General features: G+C 39.2%; 1 protein-coding gene and 1 pseudogene across 1 annotated transcript in view; both read left to right on the top strand.

Annotated features, from left to right (window-relative positions):
- LOC122754386 overlaps positions 1-9,134 on the top strand; it is a 52,736-nt pseudogene extending 43,602 nt beyond the window's left edge.
- Positions 1-14,797, top strand: part of LOC122754383 (tRNA (uracil(54)-C(5))-methyltransferase homolog) — a 37,562-nt gene that overhangs the window by 9,385 nt on the left and 13,380 nt on the right. The window lies entirely within an intron of this gene.

Below are 14,797 nucleotides of genomic sequence, written 5' to 3'. Positions count from 1 at the left end.
TTCACTTCCTGGGCTAATCACTGAGCTTCACTTTCCTGATCTGTAAAAAGAGGGGGTTGGGGGGCAGCTAGATGGCACAGTGGATAGAGCACTGGCCCGGATTCAGGAGGACCTGAGTTCAAATCTGGCCTCAGATACTTAACACTTAACTAGCTGTGTGACCCTGGGCAAGTTAATTAACCCCAGTTGCCTCACCAAAAAAGAAAAAAAAAAAGAGGGGGTTGGACTCCATGACCTTTTAGCTCCCTATCAGTGCTCATCTTTGATCCTAAAAGAAGTTATTGTTTGAAATTTGGGGGCATAAAATTCTCCTGAAGGTGCAAAAGGGGATTAGGCTACCCAAGGTGTGCTCTCACTTAGAATTTCTTCAAGTCCAAAAAAAAAAAAACTTAAGTGCTTGCTACATGCCAGGCCCTGAGCTAAGCACCCAGGACATAAAGAGATGCAAGGGATATCCCCTGCTCTCCTGGAGTTCCCAGTCTGGTGGGGCAGACAACATACCTACAACTATGTAGAAACCCACTATGGACAAGATCAGTTGAAGCCAGTCAAGAGAGGGAAGGCCCTAAAATTTATGGGGAATGGGAAGTTATTTTATTTATTTTGGGTTTTTTGGCTTTTTCACAATAATTTTTTTTTCAGGGGGGACAGAGCAATGAGTGTTAAGTGACTTGCCCAGGGTCACACAGCTAGTAAGTGTCAAATGTCTGAGGGCAAATTTGAACTCAGGTCCCCCTGAATCCAGGGTGGGTGCTTTATTCACTGTCCCACCTAGGTGCCCCTGGAATGGGAAATTACTGTGGAAGGTGGGCTCTAGCTAGGGCTTCAGGAAAGACCAAGTGAGCCTTCTAAGCAACATGGAGAGGGAAGAAAACCTACAGAGATGGGAGGATGAGTGTCCTGTTCACAGAACAGAAAGGAGGCCTGTAGCCCTGAATTATAGCATATACGGGAGGTGGGGAGAAGAGGGGGACAGAATCCTGGAAGAGTAGCAGAGGGGTAGGTGAAGAAGTGCTCACACAGCCCTAAAGAGGATTTGATATTTGATCCTTTTGCTGGGGAGCCACTGGAGGGGGTTGAGTAGGTGGTGGCATGGTCAGCTGAGAGCTTTACGAAGATGAACTTGATGACTGGGAGGGGGTAGGAATGACTGGTTTGGGGGCCATTTGAGGTAACTGGAGCAGCTCTTGCAGTAGTACCTCAGGAGTGAGATGCCTGGGGCCTGAATGAAGAATGTTAGTATTGAATATGGTCAGGTTTCATCAGTGTAAGGACCTGAGAAAGGTGACTACTTAGAGGGGATTAGATATGAGAAAGAGACAGAAACATGGCTGATGCCTGAACATGCACTTAACTACTAGGAGAGACACCAGAATGCAGGGATTGAGGTAGAGGCTAGGGCCTCCTATCAGTCAGGGACCCAATCATTGAATCAGGAAACACTGATTAAACACCTTCTATTCAGGCACTGTGCTAAGCCCGGAATATACAAAGGAAGGCAAGAAATAGTCCCTGCTGTCAAGGAGCTCAGAATCTAGTTTACAAATATGGAGATGGTGTGAGAAGGAATAACAGATATTCAACCCCACTCTTGGCTGATTTAGGGAGAAGAGAGTGGTTTTGATTGTCAATACATCTAATGTAACAGAGAAATAAGGGAGGAGTGAGCGTAAAAACAATTTGAGGAGAACAGAGTTGGGGAGAATAGAGCCAAAATGAAATGAAAGGAGCAGCTAACATGGATGAAGCACTTACTATGTGCCACGTACTTTATAAATATTGGCTCATTTTATCCTCATGAGAAACCTAGGACTTAGGTGCTATTAGTAATGTGCATTTCATCCCACCATTCTGGAGAGCAATTTGGAACTCTGCCCAAGGGGCTATAGAACTGTGCATACCCTTTGGTCCAGCAATACCACTGCTAGGATTCTACTATCCCCCAAAAGAGAAAAAGACCCATTTGTACAAAAACATTGATAGCACCTCTCTTTGTGGTACTCATCAAAGGAATGCCCCTCACTTGGGGAATGACTAACAAGCTGTGGTATATGATGATGATGGACCATTATTGTTCTATAAGAAATGACAAGCAGGATGATTTCAGAAAGACCTGGAAAGACTTGTATGAGCTGATGTAGAGTGAAATAAGCAGAACCAGGAGAACATTGTGCACAGTGACAGCAATGCTGTTTGATGAAGAACTGTGAATGACAACGATTCTCAGCAAATACAGTGATTCCAGCCCATCCCACAGGACTAATGATGAAGCAGACTATCCACCTCCAGACAAAGAACTGATATTGACTGAACAGGCACGGAAGCGTGCTATTTTTCACTTTTTCATTTTTTTATTCAAGTTTTCTTATATACAAAATGACTAAGATGGTAATACTTTACATAAATTGGACATGTATAACTTATATGTGATTGCTTACCACTTCAGGGAGAGGGGAGGGGAGGGAAGTAAGGAGGGACAAAATTTGGAACTCAGAACTTTAAATGTAATACCCATTTTACAAGTGAAAAAACTGAGGCACACAGAAGTCCTATGACTTATGTAGAGTTACAGGACTAGCAAATTTCTGAAGTGGGTTTGGAACTTAGGTCTTCCTGACTCAAGGCCCAGTCTTATGTCCACTGAATCACCAACGAAATTCTGCGTTTTAAACAGAATACTGTGAAAATGCTCATAAATGTATGAAGTGAAAAATGGAAGGAAGCTTGGACAAGCGGTCTTGCTGAGGGATGGAAATTCATTTTTTTTAGCTTTCTAGCAAGTTGCTACTTACTATTAAAAATATTTCATTTTCTAGTAGCTCATAACAAGTAGTGTATTAAATGATAAATGTACTTGAAATTCAGTTGCATCTATTACTGTTTTTTTAAACAATGTTTATTTTATTTTATTTTTAATTTGTCTAATTACATGTAAAGACATTTTTTCAGTTTTTTCAGTTCCTCTCTTCCCTCCCCCCTCCTGAGGCCAGCAAAAAATCTGATATAGGTTATAAATTACAGTCATGTTAAACATATATCCACATTGGTTTTGTTGTATGAGAAGATCAGAACAGAAGGGGAAAAAGACGCAAGAAAGAATAAGCTAGAACAATAAATACCAAAAAGACAACAACAAACCTAAAAAGAGCCCACTTCAACCTGCAACAGATTCCGCAGTTCTTTTTCTGAATGTGGAGAGTATTTTCTACCCTAAGTCTTTTGGCATTATCTTGGATCATCTTATTGCTGAGAAGAGTTAAGTCTTTCACAGTTGATCATCACACCAGTATTGTTGATACTGTACAATGTTCTCTTGGCTCTGCTCATTTTACTCAGCATCAGTTCATGTAAGTCTTTTTCCAGGTTTTTCTGAAATCCATCTGCTTGTCATTTCTTACAGCACAACAGTATTCCATTACAATTATATACCACAACTTGTTTAGCCTTTCCTTAGTTGATGGGCATCCCTTCAATTTCCAATTCTTGGCTACCAGAAAGAGAGCATCTATAAATAGTTTTGTACATGTGTATCCTTTTCCTTTTCTTATGATCTCTTTGGACCATAGACCTAGTAGTGGTATTACTGGGTCAAAGGGTATGCACAGTTTTTGAGAATGGTTACAAATTGCTCTCCAGAATGGTTGGACCAGTTCATAGCTCCACCAACAGTGCATTAGTTCTTCAAACAGTGCTTGTTTTAAAAATCACCTTTGTAAAAATAGAATTTCCTTAGAAACAACTTTCTTTGTTCTACCACTGGAAAACTGCCTACATTCTCAGAGAAATTCTATTGAACAGCTAAGCCATGTTGATAGCCATTTCTTTGAGAAGATGCCAGATAGAAGGATGTAAGTAGAGAATGGGTTCAGATCAGAAAACCTTGGATCAGCAATGAGGACGATTTAACATCACCTTTGGTAGAATGGTTGTGTTGGTCCATGATGGTTTTACGGGAGCCTCTACACTATAAGTTTGGCTACCATAATTTCCAATGAGCTAGTTATCTCCAATGCAAGAATGCAAACTCAAGTGATATCTTGATCTTATGATTACAGGTTTGATGAAATCATTGCATGATCCCCAAAGCAATATATACCTGGCCATGACAGTTGGAAATCTGCAGAAAGAATCCTGTTATGGTTGAAACATGCATATGCTTATTGTCCCAGAGGATAAATATCTTTGTAGCCAAATTGAGCAATTATTTACTGCTTGAGGTGCCATTGACAATTTTTAGCTCAGTCCTTTGGACTGTTGTCTCAGTCCTTCAAGGGCATTGTCCCTAAAAATTCTAAGTCCCAGAGTCAGACTAAGAAATGAAGAAACAAAATCTCCAAGCCATAGAAATAGGTTTATTGAGAGAGGGCCTGTCTTACAATAAAGCCAGTCTCAGGCGGTTCTAGGACCTGAATGACCCAGAATCTCAGGATTCAAGGGTATTAAAAGCTAGTAGTCGGGGCAGCTAGGTGGCACAGTAGATAGAGCACTGGCCCTGGAGTCAGGAGGACCTGAGTTCAAATCCAGCCTCAGACACTTGACACTAGCTGTGTGACCCTGGGCAAGTCACTTAACCCCCATTGCCCTGCAAAAAAAAAAAAAATTAATAAACAAATTTTTAAAAAATAAAGCCAGTAGTCTCCTACCATACAGTCCATTCGAAAAATTCCAGTGGTTCACGCGCATAAGTTCACATGGTACATGTATGTGAGAGAAATTCAACAGATGTTCCTAGGGCCAGAAATTTGCAGTATATTGCATATGTTGTAGATCTTCATGTTCCTAGCACACCCTGGAAGTTCTAGCCTAATATAGGTTTTTGCCACAGCTTTAGTTCCATTTGGAACAGTTCTTGTCCCATTCATTCTTTCTCTAATGCTCAGGAGGTGCCATTTTTAGTGTTTGATCTTTAAGCTGACTGTAGATGCCTAACCACAATTGGAATGGAGAGGTTGGTTCCAGTTATCCACACGAGTTTACGATATTGCATGTACGTCAGTTCTACCAATATCTGTCTCACTTACTCCATTATCATTAACCACTAAAGAATATCAAAACATTTAAAATCACAATACTTAGCCCATATACTGATTATGACCATAGTTAAATTACTTATATCTAAGGGGTGGGAAAAATCTCACTCATAGTATGAACCACTAAATGCAAAGGGATACAAGAAGACCAATAGTGAAGCATCCTTTCCACTTCCTTACCTAAGGATAATGAACTCAAATTCCCATATGAGATACATTTTTTTAGATTGTATTTATTTCAAAGATTTTGATTTTATTTTATTGAGCAGAGGCATTTAAAGATAGTTTTTTAAAAACCAATTAAGTAAGGACCTTCCCAAAAAAAGTAACAAGCCAGAACAAAATCTCTTATGCTTCAGGTAAATACAAAAACAAGTGTTGATCTTCTTCATGTGATTTCAAATCCTACAACAGAAGATTGAGAGTTATCACCAGTGAAATTTCATTATGTTTACATGTAGGATAGATCATGAAATAATTTGCATATTTAGTAAATGTGCACCAAATGGCACATTATTTATGAAGAAAAGATTGAAGGTTCAAACAATGAAAGGGAAAGAAGAATGGAAAGATTGAAAGTGTAAGCAGTCTGTCCAGTACTGTGGGCAAAGCATTCCCAGTCATAGGGTTTATATTCTATTCTCAGCTGCTGGGATTTGGGTTAAGTTAAGGTTAACCATTCTGAGTCCATGGCCTGAGTTGTGAATAGAATGAGAACTCCAGCCCTACATGTGTCACAAGTTTGTTGTGAGGATCCAGTGTGATTGTGGGTGAAGTTCTTTGTAAATTAAATCTTCTCTAGGATATGAGCTAATGACATTTAAAAATCATTGGTTCTGCCCATGTAAGTTTGGAGATTTTTTTATTTGTTTGCCTGGGGATACAGAATGTAAATGAGTTTCTGTTCTGCTAGTGGAGGGAAAGGAATATTTGTGTGTGTGTGTGTGTGTGTGTGTGTATAGTGTCAGTGTATATTTGTTTTGTTGTTTGTTTCTTTCAGAAGGAGAGCTCAGACTTGAAATGAATGAAAGTTGTTCAGAAGAAAGCCTTCCTGTGGAAAAAACTCACAAGCAAAGTTTCAGGAGTGATGGTCCCTGTGACCTCCCTTGGAGAGAAATATGTGCTACAAATAAGAAATATGTTCCATACACTGGAGAAAAAGCTTTTAAATGTAATCAGTGTGGAAAGAGTTTCACATGGAGGTCCCGTCTTGTTAACCATCAGAGACTCCATACTGGAGAGAAACCATTTGAATGTAATCAATGTGGAAAAACTTTTAGCAGGAACTCCAATCTTGCTGCCCATCAGAGACTCCATACTGGAGAGAAACCTTATGAATGTAATCAGTGTGGAAAGGCTTTTATAGAGAAGTGTAGGCTTAATTTACATCAGAGAATCCACATTGGAGAGAAACCTTATGAATGTAATCAATGTGGGAAGGCCTTTAGCAGGAGCTCCAATCTTGCTGCCCATCAAAGACTCCACACTGGAGTAAAACCTTATGAATGTAATCAGTGTGGAAAGGCTTTTACTGAGAGGTCTGGTCTTAATGTGCATCAGAGAATCCACAGTGGAGAGAAACCTTATGAATGTAATCAATGTGGAAAGGCTTTTACACAGAAGTCTACTCTTAATGTGCATCAGAGAAGCCACAGTGGGGAGAAACCTTATGGATGTAACCAATGTGGAAAGTCTTTAAAATCTATCTACAGTCTTGCTGCCCATCAGAGAATCCACACTGGAGAGAAACCTTATGAATGTAATCAGTGTGGGAAGACTTTTACAGTAAGCTCTAGTCTTGCTGCCCACCAGAGACTCCATACTGGAGAGAAACATTATGACTGTAATCAGTGTGGAAAGGTTTTTATAAAGAGGTCTAGGCTTAAGTTACATGAGAGGATGCACATTGGCGAGAAACCATATGAATGTAATCAATGTGGGAAGACTTTTACAGTAAGATCCAATCTTGCTGCCCATCTGAGACTCCATACTATAGAGAAACCTTATGAATGTAATCAGTGTGGAAAGGCTTTTATAAAGAGGTCTAGGCTTAATTTACATCAGAGAATCCACATTGGAGAGAAGCCATATGAATGTAATCAATGTGGGAAGACTTTTACAGTAAACTCCAATTTTGCTGCCCACCAGAGACTCCATACTGGAGAGAAACCTTATGAATGTAATCAGTGTGGAAAAGCTTTTATAGAGAGGTGTAGGCTTAATTTACATCAGAGAATCCACATTGGCGAGAAACCATATGAATGTAATCAATGTGGGAAGACTTTTAGCAGAAGCTCCAATCTTGCTGCCCATCAGAGAATCCATAATGGAGTGAAACCTTTTGAATGTAATCAGTGTGGAAAAGCTTTTACTGAAAGGTCTGGTCTTAATGTACATCAGAGAAGCCACACTGGAGAGAAACCTTATGGATGTAATCAATGTGAAAAGGCTTTTACACAGAGGTCTATGCTTAATTTACATCAGAGAATCCACACTGGAGAAAAACCATATAAATGTAATCAGTGTGGGAAGACTTTTACAGTGAGCTCCAATCTTGCTGCCCACCAGAAACTCCATACTGGAGAGAAACCTTATGAATGTAATCAGTGTGGAAAGGCTTTTGTAAAGAGGTCTAGGCTTAATTTACATCAGAGAATCCACATTGGAGAGAAGCCATATGAATGTAGTCAATGTGGGAAGGCCTTTAGCAGGAACTCCAATCTTGCTCTCCACCAGAGACTCCATACTGGAGAAAAACCTTATGAATGTAATCAGTGTGGAAAGGCTTTTATAGAGAAGTGTAGGCTTAATTTACATCAGAGAATCCACATTGGAGAGAAACCATATGAATGTAATCAATGTGGGAAGGCCTTTAGCAGAAGCTCCAATCTTGCTGCCCATCAGAGACTCCATACTGGAGTGAAACCTTTTGAATGTATTCAGTGTGGAAAGGCTTTTACTCAGAGGTCTGGTCTTAATGTGCATCAGAGAAGCCACACTGGAGAGAAACCTTATGAATGTAATCAATGTGGAAAGGCTTTTACACATAGGTCTGGTCTTAATGTTCATCAGAGAAGTCACACTGGAGAGAAACCTTATGAATGTAATCAATGTGGAAAGTCTTTGAAATCCATCTACAGTCTTGCTGCCCATCAGAGAATCCACACTGGAGAGAAACCTTATGAATGTAATCAATGTGGAAAGGCTTTTACACAGAGGTCTAGTCTTAATGTCCATCAGAGAAGCCACACTGAACCTTATGAATGTGATCAATGTGGAAAGGTTTTAAAATCCATCTACAGTCTTGCTGCCCATCAGAGAATCCACACTGGAGAGAAACCTTATGAATGTAATCAATGTGGAAAGGCTTTTACACAGAGGTCTAGTCTTAATGTGCATCAGAAAAGCCACAGTGGAGAGAAACCTTATAAATGTAATCACTGTGGGAGAACTTTCAAATGGAGGAAGAGTGTTGATATACATCAGAGGATCCACACTGGAGAGAAACCTTATGAATGTAGTCTGTGTGGGAAGTCTTTCAGATATAGCTCTTATCTTGCTGTCCATCAGAGAAGCCACAGTGGAGAAAAACCTTAAATATGTAATCATTGTGGGAAAACTTTTGAATGGAGGAAGAGCATTGCTGAACATGAGAGAATTCACACTGGAGAGAAACCTTATGAATGTAATAAATATGGAAACGGTTTTATAAGGAGATCTGGTCTTAATGTACATCAAAATATCCACACTGGAGAAAAACCTTGTGAATGTAATTCATGTGGAAAGACTTTTACACAGAGACACTCTTTATACCAGAGAATTCACACTGGAGAGCAATTATGGCCAAAGAATTATTAAACAGCCTAACCCTTTGACCCAGCAATATCACTACTAGGTCTATTTCCAAACATGATTTAGCATTGAGTACTTCAGAAATCTTGAAGAGCTTGAGACATAATAAAAATGTCATATTTTAAATGTGTAATCATGACCAAAAAGGAAAATAATAAATGTTGGAGAAGCTGTAGAAAAATTGGAACACTAATGCGTTGTTGGTGGAGTTGTAAACTGATATAACCATTCTGGAGAACAATTTGGAACTATGCCCAAAGGGCTATTGGACTGTCCATGCCCTTTAACCCAGTAATACCACTTCTGGGTCTGTATCCCAAAGAGATCATAGCAAAGGGGAAAGGACCCACATGTACAAAAGTATTGATAGCAGCTCTCTTTTTGTTGGCAAAGAACTGGATATAGAGTGAATGCCTATCAATTGGGAAATGGCTGAACAAGTTGTGGTATAAGAATGTAATGGAATAATATAATGCTGTAAGAAATGATGAGCAGGCAGATTTCAGAGAAACCTGGAAAGACTTAAGTTGACATTTGCTGAATGAAGTTAGCAGAACCAGGAGTACATTGTACACAGTAACAGCAACACTATGTGATGATCAACTGTGATAGACTTGGCTCCTCTTAGTAATTCAATGATCCACAACAATTCCAATAAATTCATGATGGAAAATGCTCTCCACATCCAGAAAAAAGAACTATGGATTCTGAATGCAGATTTAACCACACTTTCTACTTTTTGCTGATTTCCCCCCCCCCCATTTTGAGGTTTTTCCCTTGTGTTCTGATTCTTCTTTTACAACATGAGTAATGCAGAAGTATGTTTAATGTGATTGTGCATATATAGCCTATATCACATTGCTTTCTGTTTTGGGTATGGGGGAGAAAAATTTGGAACTAAAAATCTCATGAAAACAAATACTGAAAACTATCTTTGCATGTAACTGGAAAATAATAAAATACTTTTATGATTTTATATATATACATATATATTGCCGGGAATCTTCATTTTGGAATGTCTTTGAGGAGGTGATTATAGTGGATTCTTTCAATTCCCATTTTACTTTCTTGTTTTAAAATATCAGGGCAATTTTCCCTGACAATGTCTTGGAAGATGATGTTCAGGTTCTTTTTTTGATCATGGCTTTAAGGGTGGTCCAGTAATTTTCTTTTTTTCTTTTCTCTTTTCTTTTCTTCTTCTTCTTCTTTTTTTTTTTTTTTTTTTTTTTTGGTGAGGCAATTGGGGTTAAGTGACTTGCCCAGGATCACACAGCTAGTAAGTGTTAAGTGTCTGAGGCCGGATTTGAACTCAGGTCCTTCTGAATCCAAGGCAGGTGCCCTATCCACTGCACCACCTAGCTGCCCCCAGGAATTTTCATAATTACTGGATATTTTCCAGGTCAGTTTTTTTTTCCCCAGTGAGTTATTTCATATTGCCTTCTGTTTTTCCATTCTTTGGTTTTCTTTCTTATTTCTTGATTTCTCAGAAAGTCGTTAGCTTCCATTTGCTCAATCCTAACTTTTAAGGAGTCATTTTCTTCAGAGAGCTTTTGCACCTCCTTTTCCATTTGCCCACTTTGGCTTTTCAAGGTATTCTTTTCCTCATTGGCTTTTTGTATCTCTTTTACCATTTGGCCTAGCCTCTTTTTAAAGGTGTTATTTTCTTCAGTAATTTTTTGGGTCTCCTTTACCAAGCTGTTGACTTTTTTTCATGACTTTCTTGCATCACTCTCATTCCTCTTTCCATCTTTTCCTCTTATGTCTCTTACTTTATTTTCAAAATCATTTCTATGGCCTGAGGCCAATTCATATTTTTTGGAAGCTTTGCATGTAGGAGCTTTGACTTTGTTATCTTCTTCTGAGGGTATATTTTGATCTTCCTTGTCACCATAGAAACTTTCTATGGTCAGAATGTTTTTCTCTTTGCTCATTTTCCCAACCTCTTTCTTGACTTTTCACTCTTTGTTAAAGTGGGGGACTACTTCCAGGGTGGAGGGAGTAGTGTCCCAAGCTTCAGGGGGCTTGTTTTTGCAGCTGTTTTCAGGGATACTTCTAGGGATTTGTAAATTTTCAGTTCTTCCAAGGTAGCATGATTTAAGGAGAGGTATGTTTACTACTCTCCTGGCCTGTGCTCTGGTCTGCAAGCAGCCACAGGCCTGCTTTTGTGTCCTGGAACTATGAACAAAGTTTCACTCCACTGTGGCCACAGTGTGCTTCTGCTCCTCCCTGGCCTGGGACTGCCACCCAAGACTTGGACCAGGATGGAAGTAGGGGCACAACAAGTGTCCTGCCTCAGTGCTAGCAAAGAAATCCCTATCATTTCCTTCTGGCCAATTGTTTGACCCCCTAACAATCTTTGAGCTAAGACATGCAGAAGCAGCAGCAGCTGCTGCTGCTGCTGCTGCTGCTGCTTCAAAGGCTCCTGAGGCCTACTCCAGGTTTACTGGGGCTGGTGCCAGCTGGGCTGGACTGCATTCCACTCTCATCTCAGTACCACAGACCTTTCCTACCAACCTTCTAAGTTGTCTTTGGCTGGAAAATTACTTCACCCTGTCTTTTTCTGGGTTCTGCTGCTCCAGGAATTGTCTTGTGACATTATTTGAAGGTCTTTGCAGGAGTCTTGGGGAGAGCTCAGGCAAGTCACTGTCTTTCCTCTCCCATCTTGGCTCTGTCCTGCCACTACTTTCTTCCTCACTTTTCTATATCATCACATTAGTTAGCAGATCTTGTCACTTTGACCTCAGTAACATCTCAGGCATTTAATCCTTTTTCTCTACATACAGAAAAGCTACTTATTTGGTTCACAGACCCATTGCTACTTTCTTGGATTATTAAAATGATATTGTTTTTCTAAAAAGCAAACTTTTTATTTACACCTTTTTTTATATAGGAATTGTCAATATTTCTCTTGGTGTTACTCCTACATAGAGAAACTCACATGGTTTATAAGAAACAATATTTTAGGGGCAGCTAGGTGGTGCAGTGGAAAGAGCACTGGTCCTGGATTCAGGAGGACCTCAGTTCAAATCCAGCCTCAGACATTTGACACTTACTATCTGTGTGACCCTGGACAAGTCACTTAACCCCAATTGCCTCACTTAAACAAAAAAGAAGAAAAAAACAAACAATATTTTAAAACACTGAAAAAAGAAGAAAATGAAAACCATTAACCAAAACAGTCAATGCTTAGGGAAACATTTGAAATTTTAGGCAATATTACACCCCCTTATACCTCTCACATCTGCAGAAGAGTGAGGGGAGGCAGTCACTTTTCCTATCCCCTCTTTGGGACATTCTTGCTCTTTAAAGTTTGCAAAATTACCTACACTGCGCTTCAGAGAAGAAAGAAAAATTCCTGCGGATGTGTCAGGAAGATTTCCTTTCTGAGCTTATCAATTAGAATGAGGTGGCACTAATTCCTCTTTCCTTTGATGTTTACCCTTGTCGAATATAAAAATATAGTTTTTGTATCTGCCTGTCTCCTACAAACAGATCAGAGAAATAATGTTTAATTTCTCCTACAAAATTAGTAAACAGATCAGAGAAATTATAATATCTTATAAAATCTCCTACCAAAACCACATCAGAGAACATGATAATCTGTCCTCTTACAAAACAGATAATATCAATTTAATATTTTGTTTGTCCCAGGAAGAAATACAACACACAACATGATCATGTGGAGACTTCCCTCCTAAGAGGGAGAATCTTGAAGACTCCCTCTTTCTGAGGGTATATAAAGTTTTGTTGGCTCACAGGTTACAAAATAACTTAATTGGCATGATATAGATCAACCCATTACAAATGCAAATCAGTTAAACAATACAAATCAGTTTAACAGGAACAGGTATTATAAGAGACAAGGAAGTTTCTCTTCCTGTGGATAGAAGATAGTGAATGTGAGTGTGTTTATTCTCTTGGGGAAAGTAAATAGGAACTGTCTGGTTCTCTTTGAAGTCTTTGAGCAAAGGGCATTTTGCTCCTATTAATCCAGGGTGCCATAAAAAAATACTTTTGGATAATATAGTACCTCCATCAAGTCTAGATGATCCATATATTCATATTAACACCCTCCACAAAGTAGGTAGTACAAGTGATTTTGTATGAATGACTCTTGCCTGGAATGCATTTTTTGGAAGTTGGTTCAAAGGCCACACTGCACTGTCACAGGTTCTGTTTGTGAGAAAATAATGGGTTTTGGGAGGCTCAGAGGCCCCTGCTGAAAGGGGATATTAGGATTGATTGGATTGACTTTGCTGATTAACTCACTTAAAGTTAGCTTAATTGAAACCACAGCTACCTGAAGGCCTGGCCCTCAGAGGGTGTGTTCTCTGAGCTCTGACCTCAGCATGTTGTGCTCATGGACCACCCTCAAGTCCAGTAAACCAGTAGATTTGAATGATGTTAGCCAATTAGCTTTGAACAGTGTGGAAGGGCCACCTCTCCTTAGGACCCAGAGGAAGCTTCTACACTCAGGCTCTCAGACACCCTTGTGGAGGAAGACTTGGAGGGAGAAGCAGGCCAGGCTGAGCTCTAGGCTAGATAGGCTTTTTCTTAGCTTCCTGAGCCAAATGTTCTCTCTTTACTAATATTTGGTATGCTTTAATAAATGCTTAATGCCTATGCATACCCTTTGACCCAGCAATACCACTTTTGGGTCTTTTTCCCAAAGAAATCATAAAAAAGGGAAAAGGACCCACATGTATAAAAATATTTATAGCTGCTCTTTTTGTGGTGGCAAGGAATTGGAAATTGAGGGGCTGCCCATCAACTGGGGAGTGGCTGAACAAGTTGTGGTATATGAATGTAATGGAATTCTATTGTGCTGTAAGAAACAATGAGCAAGGGGTGGCTAGGTGGCGCAGTGGATAAAGCACTGGCCCTGGAGTCAGGAGTACCTGAGTTCAGATCAGGCCTCAGACACTTAACATTTACTGGCTGTGTGACCCTGGGCAAGTCACTTGACCCCAATTGCCTCACTAAAAAAAAAAAAAGAAAGAAACAATGAGCAGGAGTTCAGAGAAACCTGGAAGGACTTGCATGAACTGATAATGAGTGAGATGAGCAGAACCAGAAGAACATTGTACACAGTATCATCAACATTGTTGATCAACTGTGATCAACTAGATTCTTCTCACCAATGCAATGGTATAGGAGAGTTCCAGGGGACTCATGATGGAAGGGGATCTCCAAATCCAGGAAAAAAGAAAAAAAATGTGGAATATGGATACTGACTGAACAATGCTATCTCTTGTCTTTGGTGCTGTTGTTTTTCTTTTTTGAGGTTTTTCCTTTTTGCTCTGATTCTCTTATAACATGACTAATGCAGAAATATGTTTGATGTTATTATATATATATTATGTTTGATATATATTATATATATCATATGATATATATTATATATATGTTTGATGTTATTATATATATATATATATACACCTACACCAGGTTACCTGCTGTCTAGGGGAGGGGGGGAGTGAGGGAGAAAAATTTGAAATTGGAAATATTATAAAAACAAATGTTGAAAATTATCTCTACATTTAACTGGAAATAATAAAATACTTTTATTCAAAATAAAAATGCTTAATGCCCCAAAACTGGTGCTAAAGCTTCTAATTTATAAGTAACATATATTAGAAACCCCAGCAAATTTTCCTCAAATTTGGGACAGAAATAAGGTAACCACATATAATTTTAAATGTCACATGTTCTAATGAGGAGAGCTCTCACCAACAGACCATCGGTCCAGACCAAAAGTGAGTTCCAAGATGGCACTGGCAGCCCAATAATATTCTATCATAATTACATACCACAATTTGTTCAGCTATTCCCCAGTTTATAGGCATGCCCTCAATCTCCATTTCTTTGCCACCAGAAAAGACCTGCTATAAATATTTTTTTGTATATATAGGTCC

Source organism: Dromiciops gliroides, chromosome 4 (assembly GCF_019393635.1).
Source record: "Dromiciops gliroides isolate mDroGli1 chromosome 4, mDroGli1.pri, whole genome shotgun sequence".
Lineage (NCBI taxonomy): Eukaryota > Metazoa > Chordata > Mammalia > Microbiotheria > Microbiotheriidae > Dromiciops > Dromiciops gliroides.
This window is presented reverse-complemented; position numbering and strand designations above follow the sequence as displayed.